Raw genomic sequence first — 12,377 nt, 5'->3', positions numbered from 1 at the left:
TTAGGGGAAATGCTTTCAATTTTTCACCATTGAGGATAATGTTTGCTTGTGGGTTTGTCATATATAGCTTTTATTAAGTTGAGGTATGTTCCTTTTATTCCTGCTTTCTGGAGAGTTTTTATCATAAATGGATGTTGAATTTTGTCAAAGGCTTTCTCTGAATCTATTGAGATAATCATGTGGCTTTTATTTTTCAATTTGTTAATGTGGTGTATTACAGTGATTGATTTGCGGATATTGAAGAATCCTTGCATCCCTGGCATAAAGCCCACTTGGTCATGGTGTATGATCTTTTTAATGTGTTGTTGGATTCTGATTGCTAGAATCTTGTTAAGGATTTTTGCATCTGTGTTCATCAGTGATATTGGCCTGTAGTTTTCTTTTTTTGTGGCATCTTTGTCAGGTTTTGGTATTAGGGTGATGGTGGCCTCATAGAATGAGTTTGGAAGTTTACCTTCCTCTGCAATTTTCTGAAAGAGTTTGAGTAGGATAGGTGTTAGCTCTTCTCTAAATTTTTGGTAGAATTCAGCTGTGAAGCTGTCTGGACCTGGGCTTTTGTTTGCTGGAAGATTTCTGATTACAGTTTCAATTTCCAAGCTTGTGATGGGTCTGTTAAGATTTTCTATTTCTTCCTGGTTCAGTTTTGGAAAGTTGTACTTTTCTAAGAATTTGTCCATTTCTTCCACATTGTCCATTTTATTGGCATATAATTGTTGATAGTAGTCTCTTATGATCCTTTGTATTTCTGTGTTGTCTGTTGTGAATCCCACTGCTGGGCATACTCACTGAGGAAACCAGAATTGAAAGAGACACGTGTACCCCAATGTTCATCACAGAGCTGTTTATAATAGCCAGGACATGGAAGCAACCTAGATGTCCATCAGCAGATGAATGGATAAGAAAGCTGTGGTACATATATACAATGGAGTATTACTCAGCCATTAAAAAGAATACATTTGAATCTGTTCTAATGAGGTAGATGAAACTGGAGCCTATTATACAGAGTGAAGTAAGCCAGAAAGAAAAACATCAATGCAGTATACTAACGCATATATATGGAATTTAGAAAGATGGTAATGATAACCCTGTGTGCAAGACAGCAAAAGAGACATAGATGTACAGAACAGTCTTTTGGACTCTGTGGGAGAGGGAGAGGGTGGGATGATTTGGGAGAATGGCATTGAAACATGTGTAATACCATATAAGAAATGAATCACCAGTCCAAGTTCGATGCAGGATACAGGATGCTTGGGGCTGGTACACTGGGATGACCCAGAGGGATGGTATGGGGAGGGAGGTGGGAGGGGGGTTCAGGATGGGTAACACGTGTACACCCATTGCGGATTCATGTGGATGTACGGCAAAACCAATACAATATTGTAAAGCAATTAACCTCCAATTAAAATAAGTAAATTTTTAAAAAATGGAGCTTCACAAATATCAGTTGTTTTAAACAAGATTTAGCCTAAGTTAAGGTAATGACCAACTGACTTTATTAATTTTATTTGTAAGTCCACTCTTGCCTAAGAAAATGACAGAATCTCACACTAACTTCTGATTTACTGGAATTTCCATTTAACAAACACATCTGGACTTATAAGAAAGAAAACAGCAGAGTTTTTATTATCTTCTGTTCAATGGATTCTCTTGTCAGTTTTCCAGCTGTGCTATTTCTGACAAGTTTTTCTAAGGCTTAGCCCACACATGGGTAACAGACAGAAGCCCCACTATAGCTCTCTTCATAATTGTTGAGAGGATGAGACAGAAGAGCAGACTGACCATGTTTCCCTACTGCTCTGTCACTACACCTGAGAGACACACAGACGTTGATTAACCTGTAGGTTAACCTTGGCTGCACCCTGGCATCATAGGCCCATGCCTCTTCTGTTAATTTCCAGATGTTCACCCAGACAATCGAAAGTTCCTAATGCACGCCAGGTGACTCTCCTGTGCAGCCAGGATTGAAACCATGGGGTCAAGGGGTTAGAATTCAGAGTTTGGGATTCAGGCAAGTCACTTCACCCAAGTCTGTTTCCTGACATGTACAAAAACATCTACTTCTCAGGGGGCTTCCCCAGTTGCACAGATAGTAAAGAATCTGACTGCAATGCAGAAGACCTGGGTTCAATCCCTGGGTCGGCAAGATCCCCTGGGGAAAGGAATGACAATCAACTCCAGTATTCTTGCCTGGAGAATCCTATGGACAGAGGAGCCTGGAGGGCTGAAGTCCATTGGGTCCCACAAAGAGTCAGAGACGACTGAGCAACCAACACTTCACTTTCTCAGCATTGATATAGGAGTTAAGTCATCTATAATATTTAAGTTCTGGAACCTGCAAGCTCTCAATAACCATTGGGTTTTGCCTTTAGGTAAAACCTAAAAGTCCATATTAATAGAAACTGTTGACTGAAAATAATGCACAACCTAAAAACTGAGTGTGCTGTGTGAGTGTGTATGAGTGAGAATACTGAGGATGTAAGCCTGGGAGACAGGCTCTCTGACGTCTCTAAGGGGCTGCTCTGCAAAGGTAAGAGAGGAGTCAGGATACATAGGAGATTTTTTGCCAAAGAATCACTACAAAATAACAGACAGTTGAACATCAAAAGATTACTGCTGGACTCACAAACGTACAATACAAACTTATGGTTACCAAAAGGCAAAAGGGGTGGGGTGAGGGAGGGGGTTTAAATTAGGGGTTTGGATTAGCAGATAAAAACTACTATAGGTAAATTAGATAAACAACAAGGGACTACCATAGAGCACAGGAAATTATATATGATAGCTTCAATAAACTATAATAAAGTGAAGGTGAAGTCACTCAGTCATGTCTGACTCTTTGCGACCCCATGGACTGTAGCCTGCCAGGTTCCTTCATCCATCGGATTTTTCAGGCAAGAATACTGGAGCGGGTTGCCATTTTCTTCTCCAGGAAATCTTCCCAACCCAGGGATTGAACCCAGGTCTCCCGCATTGTAGGCAGATGCTTTACTGTCTGAGCCACCAGGGAAGTCCTATCTAAAACTAAAAACTTTGTAAACCAACTATCTTTTGATTATTAAAAAAAAAAAAAAAAAGATTACTGCCAATGAAAGGAAAAACAAACATCTCAGGTTAAGAACTTAGCACTTTTCTTGGTTCGGGAAGATGCAAGGCTCTGGGCTCACTGAAACCATCCCTTTATCTGTGCCTCAAATCTCTGGCATCAGTGTCCTGCTGTTCTCCATCCTGAACCCCCTCAGAGCACACAGTGAGGGATGCTAAGAGGCTGACAGCTTGATGGCCACAACATCCTTTGTTTACAACATCCTTTTGCTCCTTGGAAGAAAAGCTATGACCAACCTAGACAGCATATTAAAAAGCAGAGACATTGCCAACAAAGGTCCATCTAGTCAAAGCTATTGTTTTTCCAGTAGTCATGTATGGATGTGAGAGTTGGACTATAAAGAAAGCTGAGTGCTGAAGAATTGATGCTTTTGAACTATGGTGTTGGAGAAGACTCTTCAGAGTCCCTTGGAATGCAAGGAGATCAAACCAGTTAATCCTAAAGGAAATCAGTTCCTGAATATTCTTTGGAAGAACTGATGCTGAAGCTGAAGCTCCAATACTTTGGTCACCTGATGCGAAGAGCTGACTCATTGGAAAAGACCTCGATGCTGGGACAGATTGAAGGCAGGAGGAGAAGGGGATGGCAGAGGATGAGATAACTGGATGGCATCACTGACTTGCTGGACTTGAGTTTGAGCAAGCTCTGGAAGTTGGTGATAGACAGGGAAGCCTGGCATGCTGCAGTACATGAGGTCGCAAAGAGTCGGACACAACTGAGCTAATGAACTGAACTCATGGCAGAAGACATTCTTCATCCACACCTTATTAGTCTACTTTTTGATGATACTGGTACCTTTTATGAAAGCAACATTGACATACATCCCCTTGTAGGGAGGGAAAAATCTTTTTCCTCTGTCCTTCTAAGTTCTTGACTGGGACTCCTATAACAAAAGAGAGATTAACATGAGAAAATCATACAAGTTAATCTAACACAAGTTTTATGTCACACAAGAGCCTTCATAAGGAAATAAAGACAGTATCAACTACAAATTGGCACTTGCCATCTACTTCTATGAGCTTCCCCGGTGGCTCAGTGATAAAGAATCTGCCTGCAAGGCAGGAATTGCAGGAGACACAGGTTCAATCTCCAGGTCGAGATCACTGGAGGAAGAAAAGGCAACCCGCTCCAGTATTCTTGCATGGAAAATTCCATGAACAGAGGAGCCTGGCAGGCTACAGTCCATGGAGTCGCAAAGAGTTGGACATGACTGAAGCAACTTAGCACGCATGCACACATCTGCTTCTACAAGCATTAAATTGTGTGCTGCTATAGCTGCTGACCTTCAACAACCCCCTGAAAGGAGTTCAACATGGAGAGAAGGAATGAGGCATCTGTGCTCAGGGAAAAACTGGCAGAACAGGTCTTCACATAGGTATTTTCAGAAGGTTTTATGATCCTAATTGTTATACCTTCTCATATCTAGAAAAGCACTAAAATCCTTACATGGTGGTGACTGTTCCTTGGGACTAGTAGAAACATTCTGCAAGAAAAATATGTGCTTGACTTCATGCATTCCCCCTTCATCACAGTCATACAAAGACTGACTGTCCCCCTGCCTCTTGGGAGCAGTTTCTCAGGACTATCTGAGGTGCTCTCTTCTGGGCTGCTGTCCTCATTTTGTCCAAAATAAGACTTAACTCACAGCTTTCATGCTGTGCATTTTTTAAGTCGACAAAACAGTGTTAATGTAGGTTTCATAAATCTTGGAGAGTCTTGGAAAGATGGGAGAAGACAAAGCCTGAGCTCAGTACAGAGAATGCTGGGAAACAGCAAGGCCTATTGGCTTGGATTCCCCTCAGGGCCCCTATATCTTGAGAGATAAGGAGGCTCCTTTCTCTGGGTATAGAGAGGACACCTCTCATGTGAGGGTCTTATGACCTGTTTCAGAGGAAGATTAGCAAATCCTTCCTGCAGCTGCCATTTCTCAAATTCTTCCAGTTTACAACAGTCTACATGCCAAGGAGTCAAATTTTGGTGTTGGAGAAGACTCTTGAGAGTCCCTTGGACTGCAAGGAGATCCAACCATTCCATTCTGAAGGAGGTCAGCCCTGGGATTTCTTTGGAAGGAATGACGCTAAAGCTGAAACTCCAGTACTTTGGCCACCTCATGCAAAGAGTTGACTCATTGGAAAAGTCTCTGATGCTGGGAGGGATTGGGGGCAGGAGGAGAAGGGGACGACAGAGGATGAGATGGCTGGATGGCATCACTGACTCGATGGACGTGAGTCTGAGTGAACTCCGGGAGTTAGTGATGGACAAGGAGGCCTGGCGTGCTGCGATTCATGGGGTTGCAAAGAGTTGGACACGACTGAGCGACTGAACTGAACTGAAGTCCATTCACCCCTAAATAAATAACACCCTCATTTCAATTGACCTGTTTGGTAAAAATAAGCTTCCACCCTAAGGAAATGGGCAGGAAATGCCTGAAAGGAAGCAAGGCGTATTACAATACATATTTTTATATACATATACACCAGAATTTTACCATTTATCAAGCAAGGAAAACACAAAAGAAAATAAAAGAGACCTAAAGAGGAAATTCTGCTTGTAGAGAAAAGAGTGTTTATCACACCTCATAACACATCTTCTATGCTTTTATGGAATGGAAACAGTGACAGACTTTTTCTTCTTGGGCTCCAAAATCACTGCAGATGGTGACTGCAGCCATGAAATTAAAAAACACTTGCTCCTTGGAAAAAAAGCTATGACAAACCTAGACAGCATATTAAAAAGCAGAGACGTTATTTTGTTGACAAAGGTTCATATAGTCAAAGCTATGGTTTTTCCAGTAATCATGTATGGATGCAAGAGTCGGACCATAAAGACAGCCAAAGAACTCATGCTCTTGAACTGTGGTTCTAGAGAAGACTCTTAAGAGTCTCTTGGACTGCAAGGAGATCAAACCAGTCAATCCTAAGGGAAATCAGTCCTGAATATTCATTGGAAGGACTGATGCTGAAGCTGAAGCTCCAATACTTTGGCCACCTAATGGGAAGAACTGGCTCATTGGAAAAGACCCTGATCCTGGGAAAGACTGAAGGCAGGAGGAGAAGGGGATGACAGAGGATGAGATGGTTGGATGGCATTACTGACTAGATGAACATGAGTTGAGCAAGCTCTTGGAGTTGGTGATGGACAGGGAAGCCTGGCATGCTGCAGTCCATGGGGTCTCAAAGAGTCAGACATGACTGAGTGACTGAACTGAACTGAATGGAACTGATCATTTTATTTAATGAAACTTTATCATCCATCCAGTTATAAGGATAACTGCACATGTCCAAGTCCAGTGTGACTACTGATACTCTTTCAGGCAGTTTCGACAGGCTCATCAATAGATAAAATAAGAAGAACTGAGACTTCAGTGAGCACATCAAAAGATGAATTAAACATTTTACACAGAGTCAGAAGGCAGCAGATTTACCAATGCAGTGTTGACACAGAACATTTTTTCCCTTTAGCTACGTGGAGAGATCACCTCTCTGCCCCACAGGGCTGAAATGGAAAAATGAGCTCTGGATGACTTCATGTTCTGATCCCCAAAAGAGGACCCTGCCATTTGTGTAATACATGTGGACACAACAAAGTAACACACCCTCTTAGTCTATATTTGGAGTGTCATTAGCCCCCCTCCATGTCCCAGCCTCAGGAGAGCGTGCATGCAGGCTTCCTTTCTACACAGTGATGTCCATCACGTTGTCTCACTCAGCCCAAACAGGGCTCCAAATAGGGTGAGAAGTTTTCTGTCTCACCGATAGGGGTATCATTAACAGAGCCAAGCTAACAACAATTAACCCTCGTGCTGTTGCAGAAATAAGGAAGAGTCTGCATAGAGGAGTTAATAATCCTGGAATAAGTCCCAGACACGTGCTCAGGAAAAATCACTTGCCACCACAGTGACTCCAGTTTAAACTTGAAGAGGTGTATATTCAAATGGAATAGATGATGGTTTTCCTATGAGCTGTTGAAGAAGTTTCTCTGTAGTCTATGTGAGATCATTATTATAAAAGACTTTGAAAAATACAAACCAAACCTAAACGACATTTCTCCAAAGAAGACATACAGATGGCCAACAGGCACCACATACAGATATTCAGAAAAAATGCTCAACATCACTAATTAGCTGAGAAATGCAAATTAAAGCTACAATGAGGAATCATCTCACACCAGTCAGAATGGTCATCATCAAAAATTCTACAAACAATAAATGCTGGAGAGGGTATGGAGAAAAAGGAATCCTTCTACACAGTTGGTGGGAATGTAAATTGGTGCAGCCACTATGAAGAACAATATGGAGGTTCCTTAAGAAACTAAAATAGAACTACCATATGATCCAGCAGTCCCATCTGGGCATGTATCTGTCTGCTGCTGCTGCTGCTGCTAAGTCGCTTCAGTCATGTCCGACTCTGTGCGACCCCATAGACGGCAAGCCCACCAGGCTCCCCCATCCCTGGGATTCTCCAGGCAAGAACACTGGAGTGGGTTGCCATTTCCTTCTCCAATGCATGAAAGTGAAAAGTGAAAGTGAAGTCACTCAGTCATGTCCGACTCTTAGCGACCCCATGGACTGTAGCCTACCAGGCTCCTCCATCCATGGGATTTTCCAGGCAAGAGTACTGGAGTGGGGTGCCATTGCCTTCTCCGGCATGCATCTGGAGAAAGCTCTAATTCCAAAAGCTACATGTAGCCCAGTGTTCATAGCAGCACTACTCACAATAACCAAGACATGAAACAACCTAAATATCCATCAGCAGAGGACTGGATAAAGATGTGGAATATATGTACAATGAAATACTACTCAGCCACAGAAAGGAATGAAATAATGCCTGTCTGCTGGAGTAGGGGGCTGAACTGCCCCTCCCTGGGTGGGTATGCGAGTGTGTGAGTGAGAGACAATCACCGGCCTCCCTCCTGCAGGGGAAGAGTCCCCAACACTGGCCTTGAGCAGCATCATGTGACAATCAGTCCCTCCTATTTGGACCAGAACAGCCTTTGGGCCAAATAGACCCCTTCCCAGCACTGTGGATGGGGGTGAAGAGGCCCCGGGCCCTGGCTTTATCCTGCCCCCTGGCGGTAGCAGCCGGGTGGCCCCTGAACCTGCGCGGTTGAGATCCCACCCATGGAGGCGGGAAGTATAGTTCAATTTTTTTTGGACCCGGTAGAATATTTTTTTCAGGCTCCAATCCCTTCCTTGATCTGGGCCTCTGTGGGTGGTCTGTTGTCCTCAGGGGTTGTGGGTGTCGGGGGAGGATCTGCATGGTCTGAACTTAGGGTGGGGGAGGGATAAATGCCACATCCCTCAACCATCCCACTGTGTCTGAGGTTGGATTTCATTTTGGACAGAGACTGAAGACCCCAGCCTTGGAATGGGAAGGGACCCAGGCTCGCTATCCCTTACCGTGAAAACACCTATTCCATACCTTTTGGCTGCAAATCTGTGGCACCCTCCCAACCTATTCCAGAAACTTCCTGTCTCCCAGTGCAGGGCTGGGGCGTTTGGATGGCACTAGTGTGGACCCAAACCGGCCCTGGCAGGATCCAGGGGCAGCCCCTAGGGCCCTGGGGAGGGGGGCTGCGCCATGGTGAGATACCTTAGCCCGGGTCGGGGGCAGAGGTAGGGCGGGCCTAACCTTGTTTCCCTTTGTGTCCATCTGAATGCCCGCTCCCCGTATTGTCCCAGAGCTGGCCCGTGCTTGTCCACAGGAGGTGGACTGTGGACTAAGGACCCAGGGATATGAGAATCCGCCCATCTGTCCCTCCCCAGTGTCCGGGGCCTGAAGGGACCGGTAGTCACTGGGACCTGGTTCCAGACATTTAGCTGTGGCCTCTAGAGGTGGGTGGAGGGGCAGGGCCCCAAGGCACTTTGCTTTGAGGTGACTCCCTCCCCCCTGCCCTGCCTGGCCTCATCCTGGTATTCAATTTAACAAGTCTTTTTTAACCCCCCCTCCCACCGCCCCCCAAAAATGCCATTTGCAGCAACATGGATGGATTTAGAGATCATCATACTATGATGTAAGTAAGTCAGAAGGAGAAAGACAAATACTACATGACATCACTCATATGTGAAACCTAAAATATGACACAAATGAACTTATCCACAAAACAGAAACAGACTCACAGAGAAAACAAACGTGGTTATCAAAGAGGAAAGGGAGTAGGGGAAAGATAAATTAGCAGATACAAACTACCATATACAAAATAGATAAATAACAAGGTCCTACTATATAATATGGAGAATTATATTCAATATCCTGTAATAAATCATAATGAAAAAGACTACACATACATGTATAATTGAATCACTTTGCTGTACATTGGAAATTAATACAACATTGTAAATCAACTATACTTTGATTTAAAAAAAATAAAATAAAAGCCTTAAATTTATTACCAGCCCAATTAACAGCAGTATAATCTATTCCAAAGAATCCTCTTCATGCTCATGCCTTATTTCATGGCTCTGCCAATTTTAAACCAATACAGTTAGTATACACAGTTGGTTCTTGTCACATATCTTGGTAAAAGCTTGCTTAACACACATGGGCAAAGCTAAGAGATACTAAGATAATTTTAAAAGTTAAAGAAGGAATCAAAATCTGACATATTTTAATTTATTTTACCTAAAAACACATAATTTGCCAATATAATAATATAGAATGAAAGCCTTTTCTTTAAGTATGAATCTGCTAATTGAAATCATGAAATATCTTTCTTGCAGTAACCCATGAGTCTTAGTGTATATTTATTAAAACAGAGTGAAAACTCTTTAAGTAAAACCTTTTGGGGAATTTCAGATCTTCCCCAATCATTTATAGTCATCTTGCCCATTCTATAATTCAACAGAATTATGTTTTATTTACCTTTGTCATCTTTCTAAAGTACCCAAGTTGGTCTTCATAGAAAAAAAAAAATACCTTTTTTATCCATATTCAATGTCATTAGTTTTTATGGTGTTAACTTTTATATAATTATAAAATTATATGCATCTGTCATAAAAAGGTTTGGAAACCAATTCATTCTTGGCAAGAAAACTAACCAGCTGATACAGGAAGAAGAATCTGGGCATGTATGTAGTCTTGTAATCTTCTATTTACCCTGACCATAAGTCAGTATATATTTCCATGGGAATGGAGAACTTGGAAGATTTCACTGAGTCAGTCTATGAGGTGAATTTAAAGAATGACGATTCTATTTTACGAATATCTTAATGCCAATTAAATGTTCACCTGCCTCTCTCAAACTGATTATAAACTCCATGAGATGGATCTCCCTAAGAAGCTAACAGTTAACTCACAAACCAGCCAGATATCCAGACTAATTTTCACAAGAAAGAAAGAAAAGAAAAAGAAAGTGAAGTCGCTTAGTCGTATCCGACTCTTTGCGACCCCATAGACTGTAGCCTGCCAGGCTCCTCCATCCTGGGATTTTCCAGTCAAGAATACTGGAGTGGGTTGCCATTTCCTTCTCCAGGAGATTTTCCTGACCCAGGGATGGAACCCAGGTCTCCTGCATTACAGGCAGAACAATGTCAGGTTCATGATCTCCAAAGAAGATTTAGCTTTGGGACCAGGGACCAGGCTCAATCACTTGAGAGCTTTTGTGTAGCAGAGTTTTATTAAAGTATAAAAGGACAGAGAAGAATTGGTAATTCTTTACCGATTTTTTTCATGAAATATATTTTAAAAGTGAAATCATTAGTGAGAGAGCTGATCCTTAGGTAGATAAGGAGTCCAGGGTCCTCAAGGAGGAAGGGTTCCAGGGCCCTCAAGGAGGAAAAAAGGACAAATTGGTTTTTCTCCTACATTTTTTTATCTTAGTCAATATAACAATGTATCTTGCTCGAGGACATGTTTCTCCTTAACAAGAGCCTTCTGACTAATCTTATTAAGAAGTATGTTGTGGGAGTGATAAGACCTTTCCATTGCTAGTTCTAATCATGTTAATTTAAGATATATGTTGTGAAAATGGATCTGGTAAAAGTATATAAGGCCTTGATAAGACTAGCAAGTGGGGCACTTGACATATACATCATCCCCCTTCTGATGTCTATGTCAGAAGCGTTCTCTGTCCTTTTATACTTTAATAAAACTCTGCTACACAAAAGCTCTCACGTGATCGAGCCCAGTCCCTGGTCCTGAAGCAAAATCTTCTTTGGAGATCATGAATCTGACATCGTTCACCATAACCCGTCATTATTAAATCATTTAGGAGTCAATCTATCTAACTGCAAAGCCACAGACTCCTATTTTCAAGATCATTTTGTATCTCTGGTTTTAAACCGCGAATGCTGTTATGTTTAAATATGCTTTTAAAAGTTCATAACAAGAAGCTTGGGCTATAACTGAAAGCAGAGTGAAGCAGAAGCAGGTCAGTAAATGATCCAGAAACCTTACAGGACCATGCTAAACAGTGCCAGCAGAGAAGAGTTTAATGAAGAAGCCATATCTTTATTTTTAAATTAGCAATAACACACTTAGTGAAGGAGAAGAATATTGCAATGGAACTACAGGAAAGTTAGTGATGGTGGTGATAAAAATCACAGGAGCATTCACACAGAACAATCCACGCAACTGTTTCTTCCTCTCTCCACTGTGTCAAATGAGAAAGTTTTAGGAAGAAAGGAGAAATGTTCCCACAGCTGATCAGGAATGAATGATACAATGAAGGTTCCACTTCTCCACTGAATAGCTGGAAAGAGTGAAGAAGTCATTTGTGGCTGAAAGAGGGATGCACTGCCGGCTATGGGCCCTGGAAAATGGGACCTGAATCCATGATACTTCCAGAATGAACCTGTTTGACTCAAGGCTGGGTAGAAGCAGCATGAGGTGTGTAAGAGAGCCATAATCAGCCAAGTTTGATGTTTTCTCACTTTCAACTAGTGCTCACATTTCTTGGAATCTTACACTATCTGAATGTCAATTTTTTTGAAGTTTTTGTTAATATTAATAATTGACTACTTAATTAACAGTCCTATATCCATGGCAAAAATCTGAATGGAAATGTGGGCTCTTCTCTATACCACAACTGACATTAAGAGCTTGACTATTCAAAGTCATAACAGAGCCATGACCATGATCTGGGCAAAAGATAATCCAAAATCCAGACAAAATTATGAAAGTGAATAGCTTTGGAGTTACAAGACAAAAACAAGAAAGAACCATCATACAGACCTTTTTAGTGACTCACTAAAGTCTGACTTCTTATCTACACATTTGGAATTAACTTAGTCATATGATGTCAACAACCATAACACAGAAATTACATGAGGCTATTA

The sequence above is a fragment of the Bubalus bubalis genome, chromosome 3 (genome assembly GCF_019923935.1).
Source record: "Bubalus bubalis isolate 160015118507 breed Murrah chromosome 3, NDDB_SH_1, whole genome shotgun sequence".
Lineage (NCBI taxonomy): Eukaryota > Metazoa > Chordata > Mammalia > Artiodactyla > Bovidae > Bubalus > Bubalus bubalis.
Note: the sequence above shows the minus strand (reverse complement) of the source record.